Source organism: Lissotriton helveticus, chromosome 2_2 (assembly GCF_964261635.1).
Source record: "Lissotriton helveticus chromosome 2_2, aLisHel1.1, whole genome shotgun sequence".
NCBI lineage: Eukaryota > Metazoa > Chordata > Amphibia > Caudata > Salamandridae > Lissotriton > Lissotriton helveticus.
The window spans coordinates 510302006-510312960 of record NC_136060.1 but is presented as its reverse complement, the minus strand read 5'-3'; the positions used below and the strand labels follow the sequence as shown (position 1 = coordinate 510312960).

Sequence of the window (10955 nt, the reverse complement as noted above, 5' to 3'; positions counted from 1 at the left end):
TGTAACTACAAGCGTGCAGGAACAGGAATGGGGAAACTATACTATGCAGAAATTTGGAACACAACACTATCTTTCCCAACAGACTCAGATAATGCAGGTTCACCAAAGTCATTCACAGCAACTAGGTGATGATGACCAACTTACTTATGCAAAAGAGATTAAGGAGATTCTTGTCTCATTTAAGAAACCCAACACAACCAACTTCCCCTACAAAGCAGACGCAATAAAAAGCACAATAAATAAAAGCAAAAGAGATGGAGCCCCGTGGCCCAATGGAGTCCCGCACGCCTTTTTTAAACCTGACCCAGCCTTTTGGAGCTCGATACTTGAGAACTTGTTTTTTAAGTTGAGATCCTAAATCACATTCTGGAGAGCTGGCAAGGATCTATTTTTACACCAATATATGAAGGGGGAGAAAGAACAAACCCATCCAACTATAGGCTTATAGCATTGTTGGATGTTGAATCGAAATACCTTCGGTCCCTGATCCTGGAAGATCTGGTTAATTGGTCCAACAAACTCAAACTGATCCCTGCAAATCCAACGGGCTTTGCAAAAGGGATAGGAACTATATGTAACCTCTTGTCCATCTCCCTAATTACAGACTAACGCAAGAAAAACAAATAATCTGCATCTCTGTTTCATTGATCTAAAAGCTGCGTTTGATAGGGTGGACCGGAAGCTCTTGTGGATCAAACTGCGAGTATGGGATATTCCAGTAAGAATTCTAAAAGGCCTAATGTTATTTTATACTGACACATGGGTGAGAGTAAAACTCGGGAACGGTTCACGAGTCTCAAGAAAAATATTCACGAACAAAGGCTTGAAGCAGGGATGCGTTTTGGCCCCACACCTATTTAACCTTTTTATTGCTGATCTGTCAGGAAAACTTAATACAACTAATTCACATCCCCCACATCTTGGTACCTTACCCCTTTTGCACCATGCCCATGCTGATGATATTGTTCTAATCAGTTTAACCAAGATCGGCCTAACTAGGGGCCAGATGTAGGAGGCCCTTTACCGACCGGTAACGGCCGATTTCGGCCGTTACCGACCGGTAAATGGGTATTTGGGATGTAGGGGCATCATTTTACAGATTCGGTAAATTTACCGAATCGGTAAATTTACAGATTCTGTAAAATACCGAATCAGTATTTTTACCGATTCGGTAAATCCCAGATGTAAGTGGGCCTCTTCTGAGTCCCAAAGGCAATACAGATTCGGTATTTTACCACCCAATCCAATTGGGTGGTAAAATACCGAATCCAGGTGCACACCTAGCCATGTGACAGACAGACATGCCCTTAGGGCATGTCTGTCTGCCACATGGCACACATGCCCGTCTTTGGGGTGCTAGAGGGTGTCAAAGTGACACCCCCTGCACCCTTGCTGGAATCGGTATTTACCGAATCGGTAAATACCGATTTGGTAATGCCCATTGATTCCTATGGGCTTCAATGCCCATAGGAATCAATGGGCATTACCGAATCGGTATTTACCGAATCGGTAAATACCGAATCTTAACGATTCGGTATTTACCGAGTCTGTGTTACCTACACCCCCCCCCCTCTATTTTACCACTTCTTAAATACCGAATCTGTAAAATTCGGTATTTAAGAAGTGGTAAAATAGAATTACCCACATCTGGCCCTAGATTATTACCTGTACTTGCAGAATTCCTAACAGCAAACAAGCTACAACTCAACAGAACAAAAACCATGCTTACCAGTAATCGGGTATCCAACAATACAACATCTGGCTAGGAGAAAAGTCCTTAGAAAATGTGACTAATTACATATATCAGCGCCTTGAGACCCTCACAGGTGAGTAGCGCGCTTACAATTCCCTGATTGAGTGATATATCTGGGATACTACACAGACAATAGACTGACTCATTGCGAACACAAGATTTATATGGCTCAACTGGCAAGTGCTCTAACTTTTGCTCATAAGGCACTGGCAAAGAAACTGGAGGGTCCATGAAACAGTCCGTTGATTTTGGTTCTGACAGCCAAAACTCTTCTAACGCTCACGTATGCGAGTGCCACCCTTTACGGAAAAGACTCAACTATCCTTAATAGCTTAAGAACTACTATCTTTACAAAGGTCTTTCAACTTCTTCAAACCGCTTCGCCAACTCAAATGCGCCTCGAATGTGGCCTAATCAATGAAACCGTAGGCCGACTCTTTTCATCAATTAAAGTCTGGTATCGAATAAAACAAAATGTGGAGAACTCCAGGCTTAATGAGGTGCTTTGGCAAGAACTCGAGAACGGGAAGAAATAACCTTACACTGTCTATTTGCCCAATGCACTTGAAATCACACGTACTCTGGAATAAAAACCTGTCCTTCTCAACATTAAGTTAGCATTTAACAAAGTCACTAAACTCCATTCTTTATTACTGGACAAAAATACCTTCAGTCAAAGATCTTACTGCTGGACAGTACTTAAGAACTATAAAGTCCTCAAACCAGCGGCCGATTTAGGTCTCACTTTTTCGGTCCACTTAAGAAAAAAGCTAACAGCACTACACTTTGGAAATTATCCCTCTCTATCAGACGCTCCAAGGTGGAAAAACATTGGCCTAAAAATGTGTCACCTGTGTGGTAGTCATGAGGAAGATCTTATACACCTGATATGTATCTGACCGAAACTTCATCTAGCACGAGTCACTTTGTTAAAGGAAGCCTTCCAGATTAGAGGAATGAGATCTTGCAGGTCCGCTATTATTACAGGGCTTGATCCGTCCAACCCGCGGATCAACTGCAAACTGGTTAAGTTTCTTCACATACATGAATAGGCTCCGAAGTGTAAGAGCCAGATGTAGGTGAGGGACATTTACCGATTCTAAAATACCGAATTTTACCGATTCGGTATTTTACAATCAGTAAATGCTATGTAGGGAAAAATTCAGTAAGTATTACCGAATCGTTAAGATTCGGTATTTACCGATTCGGTATTCCCCATTCATTCGTATGGGCCTGGAGGCCCATAGGAATGAATGGGAATTACCGAATCGGTAAATAACGATTTGGTAAAAGGGGGAAAACATTGAAGGGTGGCAGGGTGTCACTTTGACACCATGTTGCACCCCTCAATTGTGTATGGGTGCACATGTGGCACACATACATGCCTTCAGGGCATGTATGTCTGCCACATGGCACTGAAATAATTTGCATGAAATTGCTTTTTTGGGAGTTTTCATTATTTACCACTAACTTGTAGTTGATGCTAAATACCGAATCCTAAAATGGGAAAAGCACTCATTTAAGTGCTCCCTACATTAGGAATTCGGTAATTTACCGAATCGGTATTTAAGAATTCTGTAATTTACCGATTCCTTAAATTACTGATTCGGTAAATTACCTAGGGCCCGATGTAGGTAAAATAGATTTACCGATTTTTTATTACCGAATCATACCGATTCGGTAATTAAAAATCGGTAAATCTAAGGGGTTGAGATGTAGGAACATCCAGATGTTCCTGCTACCGAATCGGTAAAAATCTGTTTTTACCGATTCGGTAAATACCGACCGATAATGGCCCATTCATTCCTATGGGCTTTGAAGCCCATAGGAATGAATGGGGCATTACCGGTCGGTATTTACCGAATCGGTAAATACAGATTTTGACAAGGGTGCAGGGGGTGTCACTTTGACACCCTCTAGCACCCCCAAAAAAGATTCGGGGGCCATGTGGCAGGCATACCTGCCCTAAGGGCAGGTCTGCCTGTCATATGGCACAGGTGTGCATGCACACATGTGCATGCACACCTGAATCGGTATTTTACCATCAAATATATTTGATGGTAAAATACAGAATCGGTAAGGGTTGTGGGACTCAGAAGAGTCCCACCTACATATCAAAAATACCGAATAGGTATAAATACCGATTCGGTATTTTACAGATTCGGTAAATTTACCGATCGGTAAATTTACCGAATCTGTAAAATTCTGGGCCCTACATACCAAATCTGATTTTCCGGTCGGTAACGGCCGAAAATACCGATTTTCGGCCGTTACCGACCGACCTACATCTGGCCCTGAATCCTTAGATTAGGCCCCTACATCAAAAAAGCCTAATACCGGTCGGTAACGGTCGAAATTCGGTAATTTCGGCCGTTACCGCCTGGTATTAGGCTTCCTACATCTGGCCCTAAGTCTCCAAGTGAGGGTCATCCCGCTGAAGAATCAATGCCTGCCACAACTAGTCCGCCTGTCTGTCAGCTCAATGACTGAACTTACTGCTTTATATACCAGGTAGGAAACAATTACGACCCGCAATGGCCTAAAGACTGATAGTAACATAAGAGACCTTGGACTCGATCACTTAAATCATAATTTATTCTTATCGTTAATGAAACTAACAAGTGTAAGCTATTACTTGATTTTTTTTTCATGTTTATCAACTCATTTTTAGATATCATTTTATAGGGTGTTAGATAACTTTTATAACCGCAGATCCTCGTTTTATCATTGTGTGAAATTCGATTGTGAAATCCTGGGCTGATGATATAATTTTTAGGTCTCGTCTTTACCATTCCGAAGGAATGGGAAATGGCGAGAATTCAAGTGCTCGAACTGATTGTCAAACCACCGCTTTTTTCCGTGGCGTTTTCTTCAAGTGCACGTGGCCACAGGCACGCGCTTTTGGCCCATACACTTTCATGGCCATCTGTTCCTCAATGTCCCTCCCACCCTTCGTTTGATCTTGCCGGGAGTTCAGGCTAATGGCCCTCCCCCAGCACAGAGCGCGCATCGCGGCCGCACAGCACATCAAAGGGCTTCTCCCAGCGTGTGCTGTGCGGCTTCTCCTCCCCTAATTATGTGGCCGGCCGTACTTGTGTTTCCCGGCTGCTTCCCGGCCGCTCTTGTATTTAATTAGCAGCAGCAGCATTTCTCCTGCGCCAGGCCACATCAAAGGCTCTGTGCCACTTTCACCCACTCAGCAACACTTACAGACACGCAACGCCACTCACACCCACGCAAGCCCACTATCATCCACGCAACACCACACTCATCCACGCAACGCCACTCATCCACGCAACGCCACTCACCCAAGCAACACCACTCACACACGCAACACAACTCACCCACGCAACGCCACTCATCCCGGCAACGCCACTCACACACCTAACGCCACTCACACACGCAACGCCACTCACACACGCAACGCCACTCACACACGCAACACAACTCACCCACGCAACGCCACTCATCCACGCAACGCCACTCACACACGCAACGCCACTCACACACGCAACGCCACTCACACACGCAACGCCACTCACACACGCAACGCCACTCACCCACGCAACGCCACTCACCCACGCAACGCCACTCACCCACGCAACGCCACTCACACACGCAACGCCACTCACACACGCAACGCCACTCACCCATGCAACGCCACTCACACACGCAACGCCACTCACACACGCAACGCCACTCACACATTGTGGGTGCAGATTGTGGGTGCAGATTGTGGGTGCAGATTCAGAGTGCAGATTCAGAGTGCAGATTGTGGGTGCAGATTGTGGGTGCAGATTGTGGGTGTAGATTTTGGGTGCAGATTGTGGGTGCAGATTGTGGGTGCAGATTCAGAGTGCAGATTCAGAGTGCAGATTCAGAGTGCAGATTCAGGGTGCAGATTCAGGGTGCAGATTCAGGGTGCAGATTCTGGGTGCAGATTCTGGGTGCAGATTCTGGGTGCAGATTCTGGGTGCAGATTGTGGGTGCAGATTGTGGGTGCAGATTGTGGGTGCAGATTGTGGGTGCAGATTGTGGGTGCAGATTGTGGGTGCAGATTGTGGGTGCAGATTCAGAGTGCAGATTCAGAGTGCAGATTCAGAGAAAACTCAGCAGCACCACCACCATTGCAATGCAATAGGTCTGGTTTTAACGCAAATTTAAGCTATAGGCCTTGTAAATGACAAAGCCTTTTATTTATGTTCCAAAAACCAGAACGCAAAAATAAAGGGCATTATCATTTACAATGCTAATAGTTCAGACTCGCGTTATTGCGAGACCTATTGCATTTCCAATGCTTGTTATGTATGTTCTTAATCAATGCTGAAATTCATAGAAAAGCTGTTATGGTTTTTATTGACTAAACAACAAAGAGACGAGATCACGAGTGAGTGGTGTAACTGAGCCCCCCATCTAAGGAGGGTCAGACACAGCCCTGACCCTGGCAGGTGAGGCGCAGCCGGACTCTTGTGTAGACTGAGCTGAAAGCTTCTCGGTCAGAAGGGGCGACAGAACCCCCTCTCCAGGGACAGAGGCGCGTGGGTCATTCTAGGGCTTCAATTACTCGTTTAGTTACTAGAAAAAAAGTGATGATTAAAAGCTGGAAAGCAGGACGCTGCCGTGTTTACAGGGGGGCTGATCCCCGAAGGCACTTGTGAGTATGTGAAGTGGTACCCAGGAGTACTCTGTGACATACTCCTGCATTCCTTCGTGAACGTCGACAATGAGGAGTACATCTGATTACCCAGGAGGTGTGCGGTGCCTCAGAGGGATCCTTACCCCCCCTGGCAGAGCCTTCCCCCTCTCTGCCCCCCTCGGTCTCGCTGCCTCTTACTTCTGTGCAGGGATTTAAACTCTGACATCACTGGTTGGATGCGTCACCTGCTGTGTGACGTCAAAACACTACAGAGTACATGTTCTTGTCACCCACCTGCGCCATTGACGTCACGACCTCTTACAGTGTTTAGATTGGAGCTTAAGACTTACAAAGAGGGTCACTCACACCCGCAGTTGTCGGTATTTTTCGATCTGTTTACTTTAAGAATGAACCCGAGGGCTGTGACGACGTCATCTCTTACAAGGGTTAATTGCCTCAAACACTGTAAAATCTATCCCGCTCACAGCGGCACCGGGAGACCTCCTCTAGCAGCTGATTTGTGCAAACGTTCATCGCAAAAAAAGTCAAACTAGCCCTGGCAAAGCCAATAGGTCTGGCCTTTATTTTGAGTCGTGAAAAAAAACGTTTAGAAAGCCTACTGCACAAAACAACAAGCATTTGCAATGCAACAGGTCTCGCGTTTTTACGAGTTTGAGCGATTGGCATTGGAAATGACAATGCCTTTTATTTATGTTTTGGTTTTTGAAACATAAATAAAACGCATCGTCATTTTCAATGCCAATAGCTCAAACTCGCGTAAATGCGAGACCTGTTGCATTGCAAATGCTTGTTTTTGGTGTGGATTGTGCATCTGACTTATGCAACTAACGTCAGATGCAGCGTCTCACTCTCAGCTGTTAAGGGGCGTGGCCTGATGCATATAAGCAGCGGGGGGCCGATGCTCGGCTTCAGATCCCTGCGCGCTGTGTGACCCTGGACGCGGCTGCACTTGGAACACGGGTAAGACGAGAGGACTTGACTTGCACCGGCACTTTAACACTCGGCACCTTTTCTGTAGCGCTGCAGCGACGCTTTTAAGTGTCGAGGCCAGAGCCACGCCCTTTCTGTCAATGGCTGGAGCTTGAGCTGTGTCCGTCTGAAATGTTTAAACTTGAGAGTTTGAGCAGCTCTTTCGGGCTGTGTTGAGGGCATTGGTGAGACCAGGGTCGAGCCCTGCGGGAGTTAAGAGGGGGCTTCATTCAGCACTTACAACAGACTTCAGACACCGCATCAACATATATGTGGCAGAGTCTCGGCTTCTGGCCAGGGGCGCTGGGCTCTGCGCCCTCTACAAACACAGCAAAAATAGCAAAGCTCATATCCAAATGTTTTTTTCATTTAACCCCCCCCCCCCCCCCTTGCAGTACGTTTCTAGAAGGTGGGATTGGCTGCCTCAGCTCCTTGCTGACCACCTAACAGCCCTGAAGCCTGTGGGGTCATCAGCTCCGCGAAGACCCAGCTTCAAGGCGCGGCCTCCACCCCTGATGTGGAGGTAAAGGTAGCCCCAGGGTTTCTCACTTCAAGCCCGGGATTGATCAGGGTGGAGAGCATTGCCACCCCCCCCCTTTCCCAACTCGTTACAGGGTGGGGGGGGGGGGGAGGAGTCACCACACCACACCCGTGGGACCCCACACTGTCTGACACATGATTTCATTGATGAACGCCGTGTTGAGGCGTCTGTCTGACTCCTGGTTTCTTTGATGAACGCCGTGTTGAGGCGTCTGTCTGACTCCTGGTTTCTTTGATGAACGCCGTGTTGAGGCGTCTGTCTGACTCCTGGTTTCTTTGATGAACGCCGTGTTGAGGCGTCTGTCTGACACCTGATTTCTTTGATGAACGCCGTGTTGAGGCAGTCTGTCTGACACCTGATTTCATTGATGAACGTCGTGTTGAGTCAGTCTGTCTGACACATGATTTCATTGATGAACGCCGTGTTAAGGCCGTCTGTCTGACACCTGGTTTCTTTGATGAACGCCGTGTTGAGGCGTCTGTCTGACACATGATTTCTTTGATGAATGCCGTGTTGAGGCAGTCTGTCTGACACCTGATTTCTTTGATGAATGCCGTGTTGAGGCAGTCTGTCTGACACCTGATTTCATTGATGAACACCGTGTTGAGGCAGTCTGTCTGACACATGATTTCTTTGATGAACGTCGTGTTGAGTCAGTCTGTCTGACACCTGATTTCATTGATGAACGCCGTGTTGAGTCAGTCTGTCTGACACCTGATTTCATTGATGAACGCCGTGTTGAGGCAGTCTGTCTGACTCCTGGTTTCTTTGATGAACGTCGTGTTGAGTCAGTCTGTCTGACACCTGATTTCATTGATGAACGCCGTGTTGAGGCAGTCTCTCTGACACCTGATTTCATTGATGAATGCCGTGTTGAGGCAGTCTGTCTGACTCCTGGTTTCTTTGATGAACGCCGTGTTGAGGCAGTCTCTCTGACACCTGATTTCTTTGATGAACGCCGTGTTGAGGCAGTCTCTCTGACACCTGATTTCTTTAATGAACGCCGTGTTGAGGCAGTCTGTCTGACACATGATTTCTATGATGAACGCCATGTTGAGACACCTGATTTCATTGATGAATGCTGTCTTGAGGCCGTCTGTTAATGTTAATGTTAGGAGATTTCTAGAGCGCATGGCTGCCCGTAAGCGTCCCAGCGCTGAACAAGTACAGGCGGAGTCAAGAGGGGAAGCCTACGGGAACAGCCAGGGTTTCAGAAATTTTCGGAATGCCAGAAGGTTGGGCTGTGCGCGGAGATCCGGGGTAAGGGAATTCCACAGTTTGGAGGCGTTATAAGAGAAACGCCGACCTCCTGATCGTGATCTCTTGATCTTAGGTGGCAAAGTTAGGTGAGCATTCGAGGATCGGAGGGGTCTGGGGTTGGTGTAAGGGGTCACCAGATCTTTGAAGATAGGGGGGGCTTTCCCGTTGAGAATTTTGTGCGTTAGACAGAGCGCCTTAAACTGCACTCTTTCCACGACGGGTAGTCAGTGCAGCGCTCTAATGGCCGGTTTGGCCGAGCAGCGGCTCTTGGTGTTGGTGAGGATCCGTGCGGCCGCATTCTGCACTACCTGTAATTTAGTTGTTACTTTCCGCGGTGCGCCAAGATACAGTGCGTTGCCGTAATCCAACCTTGACAGAATGAGGCCCTGGATCTGGAGTTTCCTTGATTGGAAAGGGAGCAGTGGTAGAATTTTCCGGGCGGAGCGCAGGGGCCCATAACAGACTCCAGCCGTTTTCCTTGCCTGGGTATGCATGGTGAGATTTTGGTCCAACCAAAGTCCGAGGCTTTTAATCTCGGACTTCGGGGTTGGGGGTTTACCCATGCATGGGGGCCAGAGAGAGTCTGGATGAAAATGGGACTGATTCCCCATCACCAGTATCTCAGTCTTGTCGCTATTGAGCTTCAAGTGAGATCTGTCCATCCAGCTGACTATGTCTCTCAAGCAGGAAAAAAGGTCGATGGTAGGATTTTCCTGCTGAGTGAGAGAGACAACCAGCTGAGTGTCATCCGCATATGTCAGGAGTTTGATACCATGTGGGGTGACTATTTTTTCCAGAGGGGACATATATACGTTGAAGAGCGTAGGGCTCAAGGAGGAGCCCTGTGGCACTCCGCAACGTATAGGGGTATCTTTAGATGTGTAACTACCCTCTATCACCTGGAAGGAGCGGTCGTGGAGAAACGAATTCAACCAAGACAAGGCGACACCTGTGATCCCAAGATCTCGAAGTCGCTGGACCAGGATCTGGTGGTTGACCGTGTCGAAGGCTGCACTCAGGTCCAGGAGGATCACTGCCACTGATCCTCCTGCATCCATGATCTTCCTGGCCTCCTCGACCACCGTCACCATCGCTGTTTCAGTGCCCTGGCCAGGGCGAAAGCCTGTCTGTGAAGATTTAAGAAGTTCGTTTGCTTCAAGGTAGTTAGACAGCTGGGTATTGATGAATTTTTCTGTCATCTTGCTGATACACGGGAGGAGGGAGATAGGCCTGAAGTTAGATAGATTGAGGGGGTCTAAATTGGGTTTTTTAAGTAGAGCCCTAACCTTCGCCTTATTCCAGCTGTCTGACACCTGATTTCATTGATGAACGCTGTCTTGAGGCCGTCTGTCTGACGCCTGATTTCTTTGATGAACGCTGTGTTGAGGCAGTCTGTCTGACGCTTGATTTCTTTGATGAACGCCGTGTTGAGGCAGTCTATCTGACACCTGATTTATTTGATGAACGCCGTGTTGAGGCAGTCTGTCAGACACCTGATTTCATTGATGAACGCCGTGTTGAGACAGTCTGTCTGACGCTTGATTTCTTTGATGAACGCCGTGTTGAGGCAGTCTGTCTGACGCTTGATTTCTTAGATGCACGCCGTGTTGAGGCAGTCTGTCTGACACCTGATTACTTTGATGAAGGCCGTGTTGAGGCGTCTGTCTGACACCTGATTTATTTGATGAACGCGGTGTTGAGGACGTCTGTCTGACACATGGTTTAACTGCAGGTTGATGTTGGAATCGGAACCTGTGGACGTCACAGGTGGTGTT

The 10955-nt window shown here is 47.3% G+C and overlaps 1 protein-coding gene across 2 annotated transcripts in view; it reads left to right on the top strand.

The window, feature by feature from the left end:
* Positions 1-7326: 7326 nt before the first annotated feature.
* LOC144821587 (uncharacterized) overlaps positions 7327-10955 on the top strand; it is a 46556-nt gene continuing 42927 nt past the window's right edge. The window contains exon 1 of one of the 2 annotated variants that reach the window (XM_078678796.1): positions 7327-7370. The gene's annotated coding sequence lies outside the window, so the exon portion shown is untranslated. The remainder of the gene's footprint in view (positions 7371-10955) is intronic. The other variant, XR_013608390.1, reaches the window with a different exon arrangement.